Genomic DNA, 20,861 nt, shown 5'->3' with positions numbered 1-20,861 from the left:
ATTTATATGGGATTTGACAGATAACGTCGGACGACGAAATCGCACGTCCGACGTTATCTGTCAAATCCCATATAAATCACGTCCGATAAAATCGCATCCGATGAGCGTTGCCACCGCCCTAATCTTGTTGCGCGCAACCAAGGTGGAATATAGAGGAGGTGTCTTCTTAGCGTTTGGCATGTTGCCATTTTGAGATTCAGTTTGACCACAGCCGTCGATATTTGTTTACAGGCAGCAGCTATATTATAGCGTGTAAAATGTCGATTTATGGAGTGTGGATGCAAAATACGAATTTTTAATGCTAAAAAAATGTATATTAAACGAAAACAATTCATATATCATATCTAAATACAAGCAACATTCGTCGCATTTGACAACAGCCGTCGATCCTGGTTTTGTGCTTTTTTCTAAAGCCTCGATGCCCAATTGTTCTACATGACGACACCTCCTTTCTGCCCACTTTGCGCGCAACAATGTTGCTGGCAAAATGTATGGATTTTGACAGCTAGCGCAACTTTGTTGCCGGCCAAATTCAAACCGATTTGATATTTGTCTGGCAACATTTTCTATTTACCTTAGTCATGGTAATCGGTTTTATGCAATGACACAGCAGCAGTGTGCGTTTTGTTGACATCCGCTTAATTTGGAATTTTTGCTTTTATAATACATTTTTTGATGTATATTTTATTTTTCAACACTTTATTCTACAACTGAATGATAAAAAATAAACTCTGAGCTGTTAATTGGCTAGTTTTTTACGTTAACCTTTAAGTTGGCAACCGGATACCCGGGTATTTTTTTCAGCTTCGAACTGCAATAACTTTTGATTCATTGCTTTTATTGACCTGAAATTTTCCGTAGCCTCCAAACTTTTAATTTATGATTTTTTGGTGCATAAGTTGTAATTATAAACAGCCTGTAAGTATTTTATTTTGAATTTTTTTTATCTTTACCACGTAAGCTGGCAACCAGCATACCCGGGTATTCCATACATTTTGTATGGAGAATGACGTTTCTCTTCTTCCTCTTTTCGTATTTTGCTTATTTTTTAATCAAATTCAGGCGATTCCAAATTTCAATTTGACCGTTATTTTTATAATAAAATGAAAAAACTCAATGAATAAATGAAGTAGAAGAGAATATATGGTCGGCATTACTTGCTTACAGCATTAAAATATAGAAAGCATTGTTTACCTATGAAAATCGTGAATTTTTTTACATCAAAACGTGTGGAATACCCGTGTATGCCGGTTGCCAACTTACGTGTGTAAATCTGGTTGCCAACTCTACGGTTAAACAATATCAAAACAAAATGTTGCCAGTAACATTCATAGACCACCTCAGCGATATCCCAACCGGCATTATCGCGCGATTTTTATGTGTATCTATTATTATCTATTTTTCGTTCTGCCTCGCTCTTCTGGGTGTTGGTCTGGTTTTGCTCGCAACTTGGCTGTGTCACACCAAACATCCTCATGTTTCATATGGCTCTTCTCTTTCCATCATTAGAGAGAAACTCTTGCGTCTCGCTTTTCTGGGACTTGTCCAATTTCGCTTGCTACATCAATCGTTCACGCAAGCGTTCTCCTCTCGCCCGCTCTTTGTATCATTGTACAGGTACTCCCTGATATACGCTATCAATGCGGACCGGAGGCAATAGCGTATCTCGAATATTAGCGAAAGTCGAATTTCGAGGTTTCAGTCAAATTAAAGCTAATTCTCGTATAATTTTGCATGAAGTAGTAGGTTTTAGCCACTAAATTAGTTATTTGATATGATTTCAACTGAAGATTACAATTGTACACCTTTAAAAATGGTTTTTAATATTCAACCAAAAGGGAATTTCTTTTGCATTTGGCATTCGATTTCTAAAATTAGGGTAACTGTACCAGTTTTCGGCAGGGTAGCTAAAAACGTGAAATTCTGCACAAATGTGGTAAAAAATTTCACAAAACACAATTTTGTAGTGAAAGTGTAATTATTTGATATTCACATACGAAGTTTCACGCCATTTCATTACGTATTTTTCAAAATATCAAATAAATTGTGCTTTTTTTCGGCAGCTTTGCTGTCAGCCAATGGTTCGGCAGGTTTTGTGATTAAGAGAATCAGAACAGTAAAACAATGAAAAAGTGGTGTATATTAAGGTTTTATGCTTATTTAATTTATTCTAACTTGTTCGGAATTTTAAAATCACGATAAACAGGTTATTTTTTACTTTAAATGCTGCCGAAAATAGGTACACAGTAAATGTTCATTTTTGACAGCTCAATGTTGTGGGCTCCTGCTGAAACTCGGAACAATAACACACCTTGGATTTGGCTGAATATTCCTTTTAAACTTGATCAGAACACTACAATGCGTATATCGACACATAATATGACCTTTCTTATACCAAATATCACCAATTTTACGGCAAACAATGCACTAACTTAAGAGAAAAATAAATATTTGCACCGTACGCTATAACCATCAAACTGTCAATGCTCTGTCAATGCTGCTCTGTTTAAACGTCGCATGAAAATGGCTGTCAAAACGGGCCAAAATATGCAACATAAAATTATTAATTAAAGTGCTTTTTAACATCAGTATTAGGAAAGTAAGAGTGTAAAATTGCTTTAAACATTTTTTTGTACATATTTACATAGAAAATAACATTTTCTGACCCGTATTCGCGCTGCCGAAAATAGGAACACAACCTGCCGAAAATAGGAACAAACTGCCGAAAATAGGAGCAAAAGCAATGTTTGCATTTTTACGAATATTTATGAAAAAGGGCTTTGAATCGGCAAATAAAAAATAGTGTAACATATTATGATAGTTTATCAACCAGAATAACATCACTTTCATGAAAAATAATAAAAATGTTTATTTGTGAGCAGTTTTTGTGAAACTGCTGCACTAGCGTGCCGAAAACTGGTACAGTTACCCTAGTACAATTTGCTCAAAGAACTGTCAAATTTAGAAAAAAGCGTATAGCGAAATCGCGTATTTCGAGTATGGCGTATATCGAGGAATACCTGTATATCCACACGACGAAGGCGCTGCTTCGCGTTCTCATGAAAAAGTGGTAGTGTTAAATCAACTTTGCAAGCAGAAGGACGCGTCGGTGCGTGCTCGTTTTTTCTCGTGAAACCACTACGGAAAAACTATTTGGTAAGTACAGCTTTTAATAAAGGGTTACATCAATCTTTATCAAACTAAATGGTATTAATAATTGTGCTATCAAATCATATTCGTTTTCTATAGCAAATCGTAACACACGCACGAACGGAAGTAAGCACGGACCACGATAGAAGCAATATTCTATTGGTTGGTAAGTATTGCGCTTCGCGTTTAATGGAACAGCTGTTGGCAGAACATTTAATATTTCCCTCTATCCCTAGAAGTGCCGAAAACAACAGAACAGGAGAAGAAAGAAGGCAGGAACGATCCTCCGACGTGCTACCGCCTGGTAGAGGAGAAGCAGCAGGAAGGTAGGGACGATCATCCAGCGCGCTAGCACAGCATGTGGGAGCAGCGAGAGGGAGGCAAGCAGGAAGAATTTTTAACGTGTGGACACCATTCGACGAAGACAACGCCGGATGAAAGGAAGAACGAGGAAAGAAGGCAGGCAAGACGGGTAGGGGAAGTCGGGGTTGGTTCGACACTGCGGGTAAGTTCGACACCTTGCCGTTTTTGTATTTATAGAACTTTTTGAAGACAAAAAACTTATACATATTATTTATGTCAACTGTTTCGAATATTTGAGTCACATTTCACTGATCAGAAACCTGTCAATTGTCAAAAACAACAAAATAAACACATGGTGGTTCTGATTGACAGCCGATGTAAGTTTTTACTTCTGGGACTTAAGGAATTGTGGCGTTATTTCAACAAAATTATAGTTTCCGTGTTAATAGTATTGTTTTATAAATACTATTGATTAGTTCTGTATCACAGGGCGTAATTTTTATATTAAACTATATAATATAAACTAAAACTTGTACGGCCAATGGGGGTAAATTCGACACTCCACTTGGTAGTAGTGTAATGCTTATTTGTAGCATGTTAACTTTTTTATATCGTAATTTGAAAGTGCCTGTATTTTATACAGATGTCCCTTAACGATGTACGACAAACTTAATAATCAAGCTGAACAAACACGCAATAAAAAATACCGTAGAAGCTTTAAAATTCAAGATGTCAACAAACCTAGGAAGTTATAATTATGGAATTTAGCTATTATTCTATCACAGAACGTTGCCAAACTCGGACTCAAAACATGTACTTTGTATATGGTTGGCTTATGAAAATTAATATTGTTATGGCTTTGACCGTATTTTAGGCTGACTTTAGGCCGGGTAGGCTTAACTGAAGAAAAAAATAGTCGCTGGTTTGGAATCACATTGGCCGATGTTCGACTTTTGGCTTTCGAGTTGGCAGAGAAAAATAAAATTGAACACTTTTAGACTTTATAAAAAAGAAAACAGATTACTGGAAGATAGCTGCCAGGTTGATTTTTAAAGGAATCTTTACCAATCATTCCGTATACCAGATGCTATCGCCGCAGCTTCTACAATATGGAGTCTGGTGCGATGCTATTTGTAATGAAATTTTTGTTCATGTTTGTAACTTCATTTTTTTCGTATATTTCAATAATGTTTTGTGTTAATTTTTCATAAAATTGGTACGAAATACTTTGTTGAACTTCAATGAAAACTACAGGCCATCAGAGTTCGTTATTTTAAAAGCTAAAACCAATGTGTCGAAATCACCTCCAAGGTGTCGATTTTACCCCATCATGGTGTCGAACTTACCCGCACTGCAGTCGTGACGCAACAAAAAACACACTTTTTTATTTTTTGAAAATGTTATCAAAATCAATCCAGGAACCGTAGTTTCTCGTAAGATGGTACATAATACACCAATAAAGCTTTTTCGATGTCTACTAGTAAGTTTACATTGGTAAAAGTATTGCAATCAGAGGAAAACCTTAAGGTGTCGAAACTACCCCCAGTTCCCCTACGTGTGTAGAACTTTCGGCAGTGTGAATTGTGCACCGGTTTTCGGCAGTGTGAATTGTGTGAGTATGTAAATATGTATGTGCGAGTAAGAAGGTAAAATAAAGAGCGTAAGCATGTGCAGAATGGACAAATGAGAGTAAGAGTCTTTGTAGGGAGAATGAAGAGAATGAAAGAAATTGAGAAGGGATGTAGCATACAGAAACCAAATGTATGATACACGCTGTCGCACGGTTGGAAAAACCTTCTCTATAGTTCTGCTATCGAGAACGATTTGACCGCACTATAGAGAACACTTTTTCAATACAAAAAAAAAACTGGTTGCAACGTGACAATGTCGGTTGGGATGTTTCCGAGCAACAACCTGCTTGGCAAAGAGTAACTCATTTTTATTGCCTCTCGCCACCCCTGGCCTTAGTTTTGAAGGAATCATGCGACACACTCGCACTCCACTACCCCATCCCATGGAAAAACGCTCCCACCATCGAGGTGTTGACCAAAATTTCGCTGTGTGCATGAGACACACACTCGCACTCCTCCAGCCCTCCACAGCTGAACGCACCCACCGTTGCGAAGATGGGAGAATTTTTGCTCTGAGCGTGAGACCCTGAAACGCAAGAGATGACACTATGTGTAAAGACGATCATAGTTCGATATGGTCAAAATGCGTCGATTGTCGTTTCATTTATCTGGTAATGACGTTTTCACTTCATCAAAATTTTAAACATTAACAACTAGGCTGATTACAATTGTTGAAATGTAAATCAGAATAAATTAAATTCATTTGAAGTAAAATAAATTCCATTATACTCTATTTGACCATATGATCAACACTTGTACATAGTGCCATTTACTTTGTGTTCTTCACTCTCGCGCTGTGTTGTGATCGTTCGAAACTCATTGCCAGAACGAATGCAAATTTCATTTGGGAAGGATCGGTGTCGGAAGATGCAGTGAAAATTATGAAATGTTAATAGAAAAGTGATTAAGTAAATCGTGAAAGATGTCAACGCAGGCGTAAATGGAGTTTGTTTTGTTACATGATCTACGGGTAAGTGCATGCATAAGAAGAAGAATCTTCCAAATGATGTTTGTGTTCTAACAATCGTACTGCTTTCAATGTTTGTTTAATCTTCTATTATTTTCCATCACACGTAGCTATTTCATCACCAAAGCTCCTGATAACAGATCAAAGCAGATGGATAGGGCATACAGAGTCGCCGTTTAATTTAAAATATCTTCGTGATCGGTAAGTTTTAAATAATACTAGTTTTGTTTACCATTCTAATGCTCAATATATCTTTCATTCCTCAGGCAAACGCATCAAAGCAAGTGTTTCTCTTCCAACAGTACGCACCATCGGTGGATCAAGCAGCTAACGATTTGATAGCCAGTACGCGCCATCAAGAACTGATATTTTGCCAAACAGTACTGTGAATAAAAAACTGCACACTTACTGTAGGAATTTCCTGGAATTTTTTGGTCGGCCTACGCTCGCGGGAATCGTGGGTCCGTTGATGAGAAGGAAAGAAAGGGTGGGAGCGAGGATTAACCAAAAACGCGGCATTGAGAATGAGGGGAGGTGCGCTCAGCACTCACGCTGGGTCACTCAGGATGCTTGAAATAAAATGTTAACAAGCATCGATTTCAAGCATGCATGTCGCGCGACATTTTGCCAAGCGGGAATGTTGCGCGCAACAACATTAGACCGCTGTCTACCCAACCGACATTATCGCGCGACATTTTCTAATTTTGTATGAGAAAAAACGGGATCAAAACGTTCTCAAATCGTGCTCATTAGCAGCACTAAATAGCACGTTTCTGCAACGGTGCGTCAGCGTGTATCATACATGTAGTTTCTGTATACTACATTATTGTTCAATTTCTTTCATTCTCTCCATTCTCCCTGCAAAGACTATTACTCTCATTTGTCCATTCTGCACATGCTTACGCTCTTTATTTTACCTTCTTACTAGCACATACCTATTTACATACTCACACAATTCACACTGCCTAAAACCGGTGTGGGATACACACGTACCCGTCTTGCCTGCTTTCTCTCCTCGTTCTTCTTTTCCTTCAGCTTTGCCTTCGTTGAATGGTGTGAATGCATCCTGCTTGCCTCCCTCTTGCTGCACTAGCGAGCTGGATGTTCGTCCCTACCTTCCTGCCGCTTCTCCTCTACCAGGCCATAGCACGTTGGAGGATCGGATCGTTCCTGCCTTCCTGCCCGCTTGGCAAAGAGTAACTCATTTTGATGCCTCTCGCTACCCCTGGCCTTAGTTTTAAAGGAATCATGCGACACACTCGCACTCCACTACCCCATCCCATGGAAAAACGCTCCCACCATCGAGGTGTTGACCAAAATTTCGCTGTGTGCATGAGAAACACACTCGCACTCCTCCAGCCCTCCATAGCCGATCGCTCCTACCGTTGCGAAGATGGGAGAATTTTTGCTCTGAGCGTGAGACCCTGAAGCGCAAGAGATGACACTATGTGTAAAGACAATCATAATTCGATATGGTCAAAAAGCGTCGATTGTCGTTTCATTTATCTGGTAATGATGTTTTCACTTCATCATAATTTTAAACGTTCACAACTAGGCTGATAACATTATTTTAAATGTAAATCAGAATAAAATCAATTCATTTGACGTAAAATAAATTCCATTATACTTTATTTTGACCATATGATCAACACTTGTACATAGTGCCATTTACTTTGTGTTCTTCACTCTCGCGCTGTGTTGTGATCGTTCGAAACTCATTGCCAGAACGAATGCAAATTTCATTTGGGAAGGATCGGTGTCGGAAGATGCAGTGAAAATTATGAAATGTTAATAGAAAAGTGATTAAGTAAATCGTGAAAGATGTCAACGCAGGCGTAAATGGAGTTTGTTTTGTTACATGATCTACGGGTAAGTGCATGCATAAGAAGAAGAATCTTCCAAATGATGTTTGTGTTCTATCAATCGTACTGCTTTCAATGTTTATTTATTCTTCTATTATTTTCCATCACACCTAGCTATTTCATTACCAAAGCTCCTGATAACAGATCAAAGCAGATGGATCGGGCATACAGAGTCGCCGTTTAACTTAAAATATCTTCGTGATCGGTAAGTTTTAAATAGTAGTAGTTTTGTTCACCATTCTAATGTTCGATTTATCTTTCATTCCTCAGGCAAACACATCAAACAGCATGTTTTTTTTCAACAGCACGCACCATCGGTGGAGCAAGCAGCTAAAGTTTTGTTCGCCCAGCACGCACCATCAAGTATTGAAATATTTTCAAATAGCTTTGTGAATAAAAAACTGCACACTTACTGTCGAAATTTCCTGGAATTTTTGGTCGGGCTACGCTCGCGGGAATGGTGTGTCCGTTGAGGAGAAGGAAAGAAATGGTGGGAGTGAGGATTAACCAAAAACGCGGCATTGAGAATGAGGGGAGGTGTGCTCAGTGCTCACGTTGGGACACTCACGATGCTTGAAATAAAATGTTAACAAGCATCGATTTCAAGCATGCATGTCGCGCGACATTTTGCCAAGCGGGTGTCGCTTCTCCGGCGATAGCGCGTTGTATGATCGTTCCTGCCTTCTTTCATCTCCTGTTCTGTTGTTTTCGGCGCTCCTAGGGATAGAGGGAAATATTAACTATTTTGCCAACAGCTGTTCAATTTAACGTCAAGCACAATACTTACCAACCAATTGAATATTGCTTCTATCATGGTCCGTGCTCACTTCCGTTCGTGCATGTGTTACGGTTTCTTTAAAAATGAAATTGATTTTATACCACAATTATTAATACAACTCAGTTTGATACAGATTGATGTAACCCTCTATTAAAAGCTGTACTTACCAAATAGTTTGAAAAAAAAACGAAAAAAACGGGCACGCATCGACGTCCTACCACTTGCAAACTTGATTTCACACTATCACATTTTCATGTAAACGCGAAGCAGCGCCTTCCTCGTGTGGCTATACAGGTATACCCCGATATACGCCATACTCGATATACGCGATTTCGCTATACGCTTTTTTCTAAATTTGACAGTTCTTTGAACAAATTGTACTAATTTGACACATCAAATGTCAAATGCAAAATAAATTCCCTTTTGGTCGAATATTAAAAACTATTTTAAAAGGTATAAATTTGTAATCGTCTGTAGAAATCAGATCAAATAACTAATCTACCACTTCAAGCACTACCACTTCTACCACTAAAATCTACCACTTCAAGCAAAATTATAATAAATTAACTATAATTTGACTGAAATCCTCGAAATTCGACTTACGCTAATAGTCGAGATACGCTATTGCCTCCGGTTTGCGTTAATTGCGTATTTTGGGGAGTGTCTGTACGTTGCTACAAAGAGGAGAACGCTTGCGTGAACGATTGGTGTAGCAAACGAAATTGGACAAGTCCCAGAAAAGCGAGACGCAAGAGTTTCTCTCTAATGATGGAAAGAGAAGAGCCATATGAAACATGAGGATGTTTGGTGTGACACAACAAAGTTGCGAGCAAAACCAGACCAACACCCAGAAGAGCGAGGCAGAGAGAAAAATTTTCTGAATGTTAGAATGAGAAAAATGATAGATACACATAAAAATCGCGCGATAATGCCGGTTGGGATAAGGCCTGTGGCAGCGCTCATCCGATGCGATTTTATCGGACGAGATTTATATGGGATTTGACAGATAACGTCGGACGTGCGATTTCGTCGTACGACGGAATCAAAATTTTTTGATTCCGTCGGATCGTCGCATCCGATTTTATCTGTCAATGTAATCATGCAGGTTATGTAGGAACAATATGAAATTATTTTTTATAATGGTTAAACCATTCAAATTTTCGCAATATGAGCCGAAATAGCGTTTGACAGAAGCGTCCAATAAAATCGCTTCGGATGAGCGTTGCCACCGCCCTAAGGCGTCGCAACCAGCGAATTGTGCGCAGCTGGTGGATGCTACCAATGTTTTTCCAGCGACGTCAAGACGGCAACCGTTTGTTGGATGATATTGCAGAACGGACCAACGAAACAATAATACCTTCATTAGGCGAAAGGCCATGAGAGTGACAAAATGCTGCCAAATTTTTCAGAACGTGAGCTTTTGTCAAAATTTTGTATCCTGGAGCAGCCAGGAAATAAAGTTGACAAAAGTTGACAAAAAGTGACAAAATTTGACGTTCGCGAAAATGCGTAAACAAACAGCTATTTGGCGCAGTTGTGACCTATTGCTATGATAATAATGCTAAAATGCATGATTCTAATTGATTTATGTACCTATTTCGTGCTTCTTAAACACAATATCGATGATATTCAGATGTTGGAGCTTTTTGTCATTTTGTGTATGTTTTTGGTGCGACCACGAGAAAAGCTCTTTTTTGCAGTTGACAAGCAATTTTGACAAAGTTTAAAAAATTTCAACATTTTTTGACCTCCGTGGCTACGCGCTAATTCGCGTAAAACCAAAAGATTTAGAAATTTTACTGCGAAGCTTGGCGCCGGAAATAACTCGTATGAATACGAATATGCGCGATGCCATCACCACTCAAGAAAGATTGCTAATATTGCTTCACTACATAGCTACAGGCCATACCTTCAGTGGCTTGCAATTTTTATTTCGGGTTGGTATGATTATCACGGCGTAAAAACTGAAAAAAATACATTTTTATTATTTTATTTCGGGTGTCTCGTTCTTCGATTAGCAGAATTGTGAAATAGACGAGTCTTTGCATAAATAAAGTGTTAGGTCCCTATTTGAAGGTATGTGTTTGAATAGTGTTTGATGTATTAAAAAGTTTATGTTTTATTATATTGTGATTCATGTATAATATCATACAACTCAAGTTAAACTAATGATTCAATTATGTTTTTAATTCATTTTTGGTTTTAATTCAGTTCAAAACTGTGGTGTTTGGCAGCCCTGCACTTCAATCAGTGACGTGCAGGTTCAGACAGCTCCGACAACATCAATCTGTCAAAGCGATAAACCGCATGAAGGAGAAATAAACGGGCATTAGACAGAAGACAACCAAACGGTGTGGTTATCATTTCTATATCACAAGCTATTTCGGCCTTTGATACAAAATGGTGGAATCTGCAGAAATTCGCTTCGTGGATGTCGTAAAGCCCTTTACAGGCGATGGTGATGTCGTCGGATGGCTGGATCGCTTTGATAGGGCTGCAGAATTGCGCAAAGTGAAAAATGTTGCAGAACTGTTGCCGCTGTTTTTAGATGGCGGAGCAGCCCTGGTGTACGATCGCTTGAGCGATGAGAAGAAGAAAGATTCAGAGGCAATAAAGGTGGCGCTTAGAAAAGCCTTTGGTCCGGATCCGGCTGAATCTTACGCATCGTTCATTGGCGCGCAGTGGGCTGGCGAACCACCCGAACAGTACCACCAAAAGTTATGCCGTTTAATGAAAGACGCAGGCATCAAAGGCGACGAGGTGTTACGTGCACAATACTGCCACGGGTTGCCCTTGGCGGTTAGAAGCGCGCTGCATGCGATGACAGAAAATTTGACCGACACCGAGAAGCTTCTAGATGCGACGCGATCTCTTCTCCGCGAGTACGGGAAGCGGCAAGCAGATGAAAGAGTGCGCGTGAACGACAACATGGCGGCTGCAGCTATTGTTAACCGGCGGTATACAGAGCAACAACAAAGAGAAACAATGCAGGTATGCTCGCGATGTGGGGGACAGCATTCGGCAAAAAAGTGTAAAACTCCAAAGCAACCACCTCTATGCTGGACGTGTGGGCAGGTAGGGAATTTTCAGCGTAATTGCCCTGCGGGAAACGGACAAGGGAGTTCTACGGCGCCAGCGGATCTCCCACGACATGCTTAGAGGCGCTGCCTATTGTTCGAGTTGCTGTAAACGGTGTACAAGCGCGGGCCCTTATCGACACTGGCTGTGGAAAATCGATCATCTCGCCCCGGTTCTCCACATCTATGGCGTTTGGACCGCTTGCAACGATAGTAACAATTAATGGAGACAGGGTTTCTTGCCAAGGTTATGAACGTGTACTGGTCGAATGTTCTGGAATGTCAGCCCGCATCGAGTGTCTTGTTTTGGACAAGCTGGTCGAGGGCGTTGATGTAGTGCTTGGAATGGACGCGATAGAATTGTTCGGTGGCGTAATGATTACGAGCACCGAAATTTTTCTGGGAACCACTACTGCGATCCGAGACAAAGTCGTGCGCTAACCTCGAAGCCATCGTGTGGTGCAGCATGTGGAGCGGTGCCAACAGCAGTGACAATAGACGATAGAGATTTCGAGGCGAGCTTTGATGGGAAAGAGTGGACTGCACGGGGGAAATGGAAAAAAGACCCTGCGGTGCTGAGAAATACTACCGCTAGTTACGGCAGCGTTGATGATCCTGTAAAGAAAGATCGTTTCGATGAAGAGGTTCAAACATAGATTGAGAATGGTTGGCTGCGACCATGGAAGTCACAGGTATACGGTAGGCTGCCACTCATGGCGGTAGAACAACCGAATAAGAACAAGATTAGACCGGTTCTTGACTATCGTGAGCTTAACAGCTTTGTTCAATCGAACCCTGGATTGGATGCTCCTGCCTGCGATGAAACGATTCGAAGGTGGCGGAGAATGAAGGGACCCTTAAAGTTGGTGGACCTGCGATCTGCCTATCTTCAGGTACGGATCGATCCTAGCCTCTGGGACTTTCAACAGGTACGTTTCAAAAACCGATCTTATTGCTTAACACGCTTGGGTTTTGGGTTGAGTAGCGCACCAAAAATCATGAGTAAAATAGTTGAATACGTACTATCTCAAAATGATAAAATCAGACGAGGTACTGATGTACTGGTAGCTACATTGACGATATTATTGTGGATGAAAGTGTGGTCTCAGCAGGCGAAGTTGTCAACCACCTGAAGCGATATGGGCTAGAAGCAAAGCCACCAGTACATTTGCATGGAGGGCGAGTTCTTGGGCTAGAACTTAGCGAGAACGGAAGGCAAGTGTTGTTTCGTCGAGGGAATAACTTGCCGACTTTCCCTGATCACGAGTTGACGAGGAGGGAATTCTTCTCTGTGTGTGGACGCCTGGTGGGACACTACCCAGTGGCTAATTGGTTGCGCGTCGCTTGCAGCTACTCGAAAAGGCATTGTCAGGGGCAGTGATGGGATGATGGTGTTGGAGGAAAGGCAATGATGATCCTACGGGAAATATTAGAAAGAGTGCAACGCGATGATCCGGTTAGAGGTTGTTGGATGGTACCACCAGATGCTGTGGAAGGCATTGTTTGGTGTGACGCTAGCTCTGTAGCATACGGTGTAGTCTTGGAAATAGGTGGCGAGATAGTAGAAGACGCAGCGTGGTTGCGAAAAGAAGCAGATGCTGGCCATATTAACATTGCGGAGCTAAACGCGGTGATGAGAGGAATCAACCTTGCACTGAAATGGGGCTTGAGTAAGCTGAAAGTGATGTGTGATTCGGCTACTGTGGTTAGCTGGCTTCGATCGGCCTGTGATTTGGGACCAAGAGCCAAGGTTTCTGGTGCTTCAGAGATGTTGATCAGAAGACGTTTGGGCACAATACGAGAACTCATGAACGAATATGCACTGGAGTTAAACGTGATTTTTGTTCAGTCTGAAAAGAACAAAGCGGATGCCTTGACGCGAGGGAAAAAATCATGGCTCACTAAACTGATCACACGTGAGTTACACGTGGCGTGCGCAGCAAACGTGAAGAGGTTGCATGAACAGCATCATTTTGGCGTAGATCGTTCACTCTATCTGGCAAGACTGGTAGATCCAACAGTAAATAGAAATGAAATATCGCAGTGCGTACGCGAATGCATACAGTGTCAATCTATCGACCCAGCACCGACCACCCACGAGCAAGGTGATCTCGAAGTAAAAAGAACATGGAAACGATTAGCTGTAGATGTAACCCACTTTGAATCACGTAAATATCTTACAATAGTAGATTGTGGACCAGGACGATTCGCGATATGGCGTGAGATAAAAACAGAGAGTGGCTCAGAAATAAGCCAGGTGTTGGAAGGAGTATTTCGTGAAAGAGGACCTCCTGATGAATTGCTAATGGATAACAGATTGTCATTCCGCTCTAGCTATGTCGAACTGCTATGTAGGAACTGGAATGTAGTGAGGCGGCACGCCGAGACACGTGCTTGACATTCGAAGAGCTCCGAGTACATACGGGGGAGGAGACTTTCTCACAACCTCACACATTGCCTTACCATCATCTGCAGCTGAGGACGAGATAGATCTCTTTCTTGATGCGAGGCCAAACCCGAATGATTCTATAAACGCTCATGTCGAAGTTGATGAGGAGCAAGCGGAAACAAGCTTTGAGCAATATGCTGAAATTCCTGGCCAGTTTGATGAACAGCCCATAGAAATGAATGAAGGTCGACCGGTGCGGAACCGACGGCTGCCACAGGCACTGGCAGATTTTGTTGTAGACATTAAGTGATGAGAACATCATGGGGGCGTGTGGTGTTTGGCAGCCCTGCACTTCAATCAGTGACGTGCAGGTTCAGACAGCTCCGACAACATCAATCTGTCAAAGCGATAAACCGCATGAAGGAGAAATAAACGGGCATTAGACAGAAGACAACCAAACGGTGTGGTTATCATTTCTATATCACAAAAACATAAACACTACCTTAACCGTCTTGTGTACGACCAAAAAACTTTACGTAATCGTACAACCACCTACCCGGGTAGGCCGTACATTTTGTATGGAACAATGATGTGTTTGTGACAATGATGTGTAACCACGAAAAACATAATTCTTCCATACAAAATGTATGGCCTACGTAACGTACGTCTAGTCCATGTTAATCAATTGAAAAAGTTTATAAAAACCCAGATAATACACGTATCAGATAAAGAAATAGTAAACGCGGAATTGCGGAAAAGAAAACGTAGTGAGTCTAAGTTCCCACCACTTCGAAGGTCAGATAGACTTCGAGGACACCTAGATTAAAGGATCCACGTTACAATAAGTCATAGATTAGGGATTTTATAAGAAGTAAGGTAAACTTCGTTTAGCGGGGAGAATGTAGTATATGGAAGTAGTAAATAATGTATGTTAGTATGTTAGTATTAGCGTGTGTGATTCTAATGTGCATTATACGATGTAAGTGAAAGGTCGGGAGTCAGTCGGGAATAAAGAGTCAAAGCGATCGGTCACAACAGGAAGTACTTTATTTCAATGTACCTGCTCTATCGAATTATGAATAAATGCCTTTATTCTTTTCTCTAGTAATGTGAACAAGACGTCAGAAGCTTGTAATAGCATCCACCTAAGTTGTGTATGTAAAATTTTAATATTTGTACTACCTGTGAGTAAAAGTGATGAAAATTAGCTACAATTGTCCTATACAAAACAGAAAATATTATCTTATTCAAAATTATTATGTTTTGTTCATATATTATAAAACATTACAGTATATTTTAATATGGTTTATACTATTAGAAACAACAAATACAAGAAAAAAAACACACACAAAATTAATAAAATTAAGCAAAGGTTCCTTAAAACACTATTTTATGTAGCGCCACCTGGTGGCATGGATGCGAACTACATATAAAATGTTATTTACTATCATAACTCTTTACTACAAACGATAAAACTAACAATTTCTGCAAAAATAATTTTATCCCGAAATTTGTTCTAAACTGCCCATTGTGCATTGTAACACATTCATTATAACACATTCAGTAAATCAGATCATACCATAGCACCGCGACCGGAAGAGTTCAGGCCGTCCATTCAAACAAATAACAGACGTGACACACTTATCAAAAACAACCGAAACGCACAACATAAACAGGAACAATATGTAACCCAAAGCAGGAACAGTATATGCATTAAACCCAAAACAGGAACTTAGTGACAAGAACCATCGTTCTTGTCAACAAAAGACAACCGTAACTAGCTGAGTACAAACAATAACAATAACTTTCCAACATACAACCCGGAACCAAATGTGAGAAACCCTTAACTTCTTTTGAGTATAAATAAAACCAACTCCGATCATGGCAAAGGAGATTCGTTCGGACTGCCAGGATAGGACATTCTTCTTCTTCTTCTTATCCGGCACTACAACCGCTTTGCGGTCTTGGCCTGCCTCAGGAGTGTCCGAAACCGCTCACGGTCTCGCGCCTTCGTCTGCCAGTCCGTTATCCCGGCCTTAATGGCGGACGCCTCCACGCCATCTTGCCACCTCAATTTGGGCCTACCACGCCTCCTCTGTCCTTGTGGACGGCCTAAAAAGACTTTACGGGCTGGGTCGTCCGTTTCCATGCGTATAACATGGCCAGCCCACCGTTTAGGATAGGACATTACGCTGCCCCAAAACCTTCGCTTTCCAACTTATTTCAAGAGTTTAGTTATGTCCCCCTACCCAAGGTAAGGCTTCTAAACTCCAACGTTTCCAGTAAGGGAAACCTCCTAAAGATTTCTATGATCGCCTGGACGATCAAGTGTTGAAAAGTCCGCTTCGAACAAAGTATGATTCTACATCGATACATGTCAGCGAAACACTGACCTACCGCGACGGTACTCGAGGTACAGTTGTACGACCATAACATTACATGGCGACCGTAACTATCACCCTTAATCGACATTACATAATTAAGGATAAAGTATTATTAGGTAGATGATAGGATTATTAATATAGGCATACGTTTTCTATATTGCAAACATGATTTTTTCTATTATTATTTCTATTAATTTTATACCCATTTTTCATTTCAGCTTGATGAGGAAGATGAGAGCCTCGCTCTGAACTCCCTCGTCACAACGGGTTCGGCCGTTGCATGATCCCGGATCCTTGCCGATCACACATACATTGAGTAAGATTCACCTTCTTCTTCCCTTAGTCTCGGCCCTATAAACCCTTTTTCCATCCAATCCTTCAGTCCCAGCCAACCTCCAACCTCCATCCACCTATCTGTCATCATACACCCTCCAGAAATTCTCCCTTCCCTCCCCTTCTCAGATATCCTTTCCTCATCAAGTCTCCCGTCCTTCCCAAGCCTCTTCCATCCAAAACCTGCCTCATCCTCGGCAAGGACGGCGTCGTCGACGAACCCCTAGCGACGAGGGGCTTCGTATGAGCGAGGCCCTCACACGCGTATCGGAGGCCACGATGGCCAATGCAAACTCCTCGGAGAATGTGTTTGGCCGCTGGGTCGCTGAATTCCTGACGAGGTTCACGCCAGAGGAACAGCGTGTTGTTACCTCAAAGATTCAGCGAACCATGCTAGACGCCGAGGAGTTTGTGTTGGCCAATCGAGCCAACCGTCGCGATGGGGATCCGCCCTAAACATTTTGTAAATAGTTGTATCTTCTTCTTCTTTGGCTCAACAACCGATGCCGGTCAAGGCCTGCCAACCCACTTGTGGGGTTGGCTTTCAGTGACTTATTGATTTCCCCCCATAGCAGGATAGTTAGCCCTACGTATGGCGGCACGGTCTATTTGGGGCTTGAACCCATGACGGGCATGTTGTTAAGTCGTACGAGTTGACGACTGTACCATGAGACCGGCTTAAAAAATAGTTGTATATAGTTAGTTAATAGTTAGTTGGATAGTAGATAGTCTTGTAAATAGTTAGCATATAGTTAAGAATTAGGGATAGGGTTTATGTACAATTTTATTTTAGTTCATACTTTGAATTTTTATTGTAGCTTTAACCGTCATGTGTACAACCGCCTACCCGGATAAGTTTAGCATCTTTATTCCAAAATAGCTTTGGATTTAAAAATCGTATCGACTTCAAATTTTAAAAATGTCTCAGAAAAGATGTTTTTTACCCATGTGCAAAGTATAAAAAATATCAAAAATGTTTAAATATTTTTTTAAATTATTTAAGTTTATATACCCTTCACATGTACAACTGCCTACCCGGGTAGGCCGTACATTTTGTATGGAACAATGATGTGTTTGTGACAATGATGTGTAACCACGAAAAACATAATTCTTCCATACAAAATGTATGGCCTACCCGGGTAGGCAGTTGTACATGTGAAGGGTATATAAACTTAAATAATTTAAAAAAATATTTAAACATTTTTGATATTTTTTATACTTTGCACATGGGTAAAAAACATCTTTTCTGAGGCATTTTTAAAATTTGAAGTCGATACGATTTTTAAATCCAAAGCTATTTTGGAATAAAGATGCTAGACTTATCCGGGTAGGCGGTTGTACATATGACGGTTAAAGCTACAATAAAAATTCAAAGTATGAACTAAAATAAAATTGTACATAAACCCTATCCCCTAATTCTTAACTATATGCTAACTATTTACAAGACTATCTACTATCCAACTAACTATTAACTAACTATATACAACTATTTTTTAAGCCGATCGTTCCTGCCTTCTTTCATCTCCTGTTCTGTTGTTTTCGGCGCTCCTAGGGATAGAGGGAAATATTAACTATTTTGCCAACAGCTGTTCAATTTAACGTCAAGCACAATACTTACCAACCAATTGAATATTGCTTCTATCATGGTCCGTGCTCACTTCCGTTCGTGCATGTGTTACGGTTTCTTTAAAAATGAAGTTGATTTTATACCACAATTATTAATACAACTCAGTTTGATACAGATTGATGTAACCCTCTATTAAAAGCTGTACTTACCAAATAGTTTGAAAAAAAAACGAAAAAAAACGGGCACGCATCGACGTCCTACCACTTGCAAACTTGATTTCACACTATCACATTTTCATGTAAACGCGAAGCAGCGCCTTCCTCGTGTGGCTATACAGGTATACCCCGATATACGCCATACTCGATATACGCGATTTCGCTATACGCTTTTTTCTAAATTTGACAGTTCTTTGAACAAATTGTACTAATTTGACACATCAAATGTCAAATGCAAAATAAATGCCCTTTTGGTCGAATATTAAAAACTATTTTAAAAGGTATAAATTTGTAATCGTCTGTAGAAATCAGATCAAATAACTAATCTACCACTTCAGGCACTACCACTTCTACCACTAAAATCTACCACTTCAAGCAAAATTATAATAAATTAACTATAATTTGACTGAAATCCTCGAAATTCGACTTACGCTAATATTCGAGATACGCTATTGCCTCCGGTTTGCGTTAATTGCGTATTTTGGGGAGTGTCTGTACGTTGCTACAAAGAGGAGAACGCTTGCGTGAACGATTGGTGTAGCAAACGAAATTGGACAAGTCCCAGAAAAGCGAGACGCAAGAGTTTCTCTCTAATGATGGAAAGAGAAGAGCCATATGAAACATGAGGATGTTTGGTGTGACACAACAAAGTTGCGAGCAAAACCAGACCAACACCCAGAAGAGCGAGGCAGAGAGAAAAATTTTCTGAATGTTAGAATGAGAAAAATGATAGATACACATAAAAATCGCGCGATAATGCCGGTTGGGATAAGGCCTGTGGCAGCGCTCATCCGATGCGATTTTATCGGACGAGATTTATATGGGATTTGACAGATAACGTCGGACGTGCGATTTCGTCGTACGACGGAATCAAAATTTTTTGATTCCGTCGGATCGTCGCATCCGATTTTATCTGTCAATGTAATCATGCAGGTTATGTAGGAACAATATGAAATTATTTTTTATAATGGTTAAACCATTCAAATTTTCGCAATATGAGCCGAAATAGCGTTTGACAGAAGCGTCCAATAAAATCGCTTCGGATGAGCGTTGCCACCGCCCTAAGGCGTCGCAACCAGCGAATTGTGCGCAGCTGGTGGATGCTACCAATGTTTTTCCAGCGACGTCAAGACGGCAACCGTTTGTTGGATGATATTGCAGAACGGACCAACGAAACAATTAATACCTTCATTAGGCGAAAGGCCATGAGAGTGACAAAATGCTGCCAAATTTTTCAGAACGTGAGCTTTTGTCAAAATTTTGTATCCTGGAGCAGCCAGGAAATAAAGTTGACAAAAGTTGACAAAAAGTGACAAAATTTGACGTTCGCGAAAATGCGTAAACAAACAGCTATTTGGCGCAGTTGTGACCTATTGCTATGATAATAATGCTAAAATGCATGATTCTAATTGATTTATGTACCTATTTCGTGCTTCTTAAACACAATATCGATGATATTCAGATGTTGGAGCTTTTTGTCATTTTTGTGTATGTTTTTGGTGCGACCACGAGAAAAGCTCTTTTTTGCAGTTGACAAGCAATTTTGACAAAGTTTAAAAAAATTTCAACATTTTTTGACCTCCGTGGCTACGCGCTAATTCGCGTAAAACCAAAAGATTTAGAAATTTTACTGCGAAGCTTGGCGGCGGAAATAACTCGTATGAATACGAATATGCGCGATGCCATCACCACTCAAGAAAGATTGCTAATATTGCTTCACTACATAGCTACAGGCCATACCTTCAGTGGCTTGCAATTTTTATTTCGGGTTGGTATGATTATCACGGCGTAAAAACTGAAAAAAATACATTTTTATTATTTTATTTCGGGTGTCTCGTTCTTCGATTAGCAGAATTGTGAAATAGACGAGTCTTTGCATAAATAAAGTGTTAGGTCCCTATTTGAAGGTATGTGTTTGAATAGTGTTTGATGTATTAAAAAGTTTATGTTTTATTATATTGTGATTCATGTATAATATCATACAACTCAAGTTAAACTAATGATTCAATTATGTTTTTAATTCATTTTTGGTTTTAATTCAGTTCAAAACTGTGGTGTTTGGCAGCCCTGCACTTCAATCAGTGACGTGCAGGTTCAGACAGCTCCGACAACATCAATCTGTCAAAGCGATAAACCGCATGAAGGAGAAATAAACGGGCATTAGACAGAAGACAACCAAACGGTGTGGTTATCATTTCTATATCA

The 20,861-nt window shown here is 40.3% G+C and overlaps 2 long non-coding RNA genes across 4 annotated transcripts; both read left to right on the top strand.

Annotated features, from left to right (window-relative positions):
• The first annotated feature begins 3,048 nt into the window (after window positions 1-3,048).
• LOC121596403 lies at window positions 3,049-11,040 on the top strand. 3 transcript variants are annotated; one of them, XR_006005280.1, is made up of 4 exons: window positions 3,049-3,156; window positions 3,250-3,316; window positions 3,387-3,655; window positions 10,903-11,040. It is a non-coding gene; the product is annotated as an uncharacterized LOC121596403 (long non-coding RNA). The 3 variants fall into 3 exon arrangements; XR_006005283.1 differs by lacking the exon at window positions 10,903-11,040 and adding an exon at window positions 4,872-5,648 and having other exon boundaries at window positions 3,387-3,622; XR_006005277.1 differs by lacking the exon at window positions 10,903-11,040 and having other exon boundaries at window positions 3,387-3,721.
• LOC121596479 lies at window positions 5,854-9,054 on the top strand. The gene is made up of 3 exons (XR_006005287.1): window positions 5,854-6,054; window positions 6,162-6,252; window positions 8,184-9,054. It is a non-coding gene; the product is annotated as an uncharacterized LOC121596479 (long non-coding RNA).
• Window positions 11,041-20,861: the final 9,821 nt, after the last annotated feature.

Source organism: Anopheles merus, chromosome X (genome assembly GCF_017562075.2).
Source record: "Anopheles merus strain MAF chromosome X, AmerM5.1, whole genome shotgun sequence".
NCBI lineage: Eukaryota > Metazoa > Arthropoda > Insecta > Diptera > Culicidae > Anopheles > Anopheles merus.
Note: the sequence above shows the minus strand (reverse complement) of the source record. Positions and strands in the feature narration are given on the sequence as shown.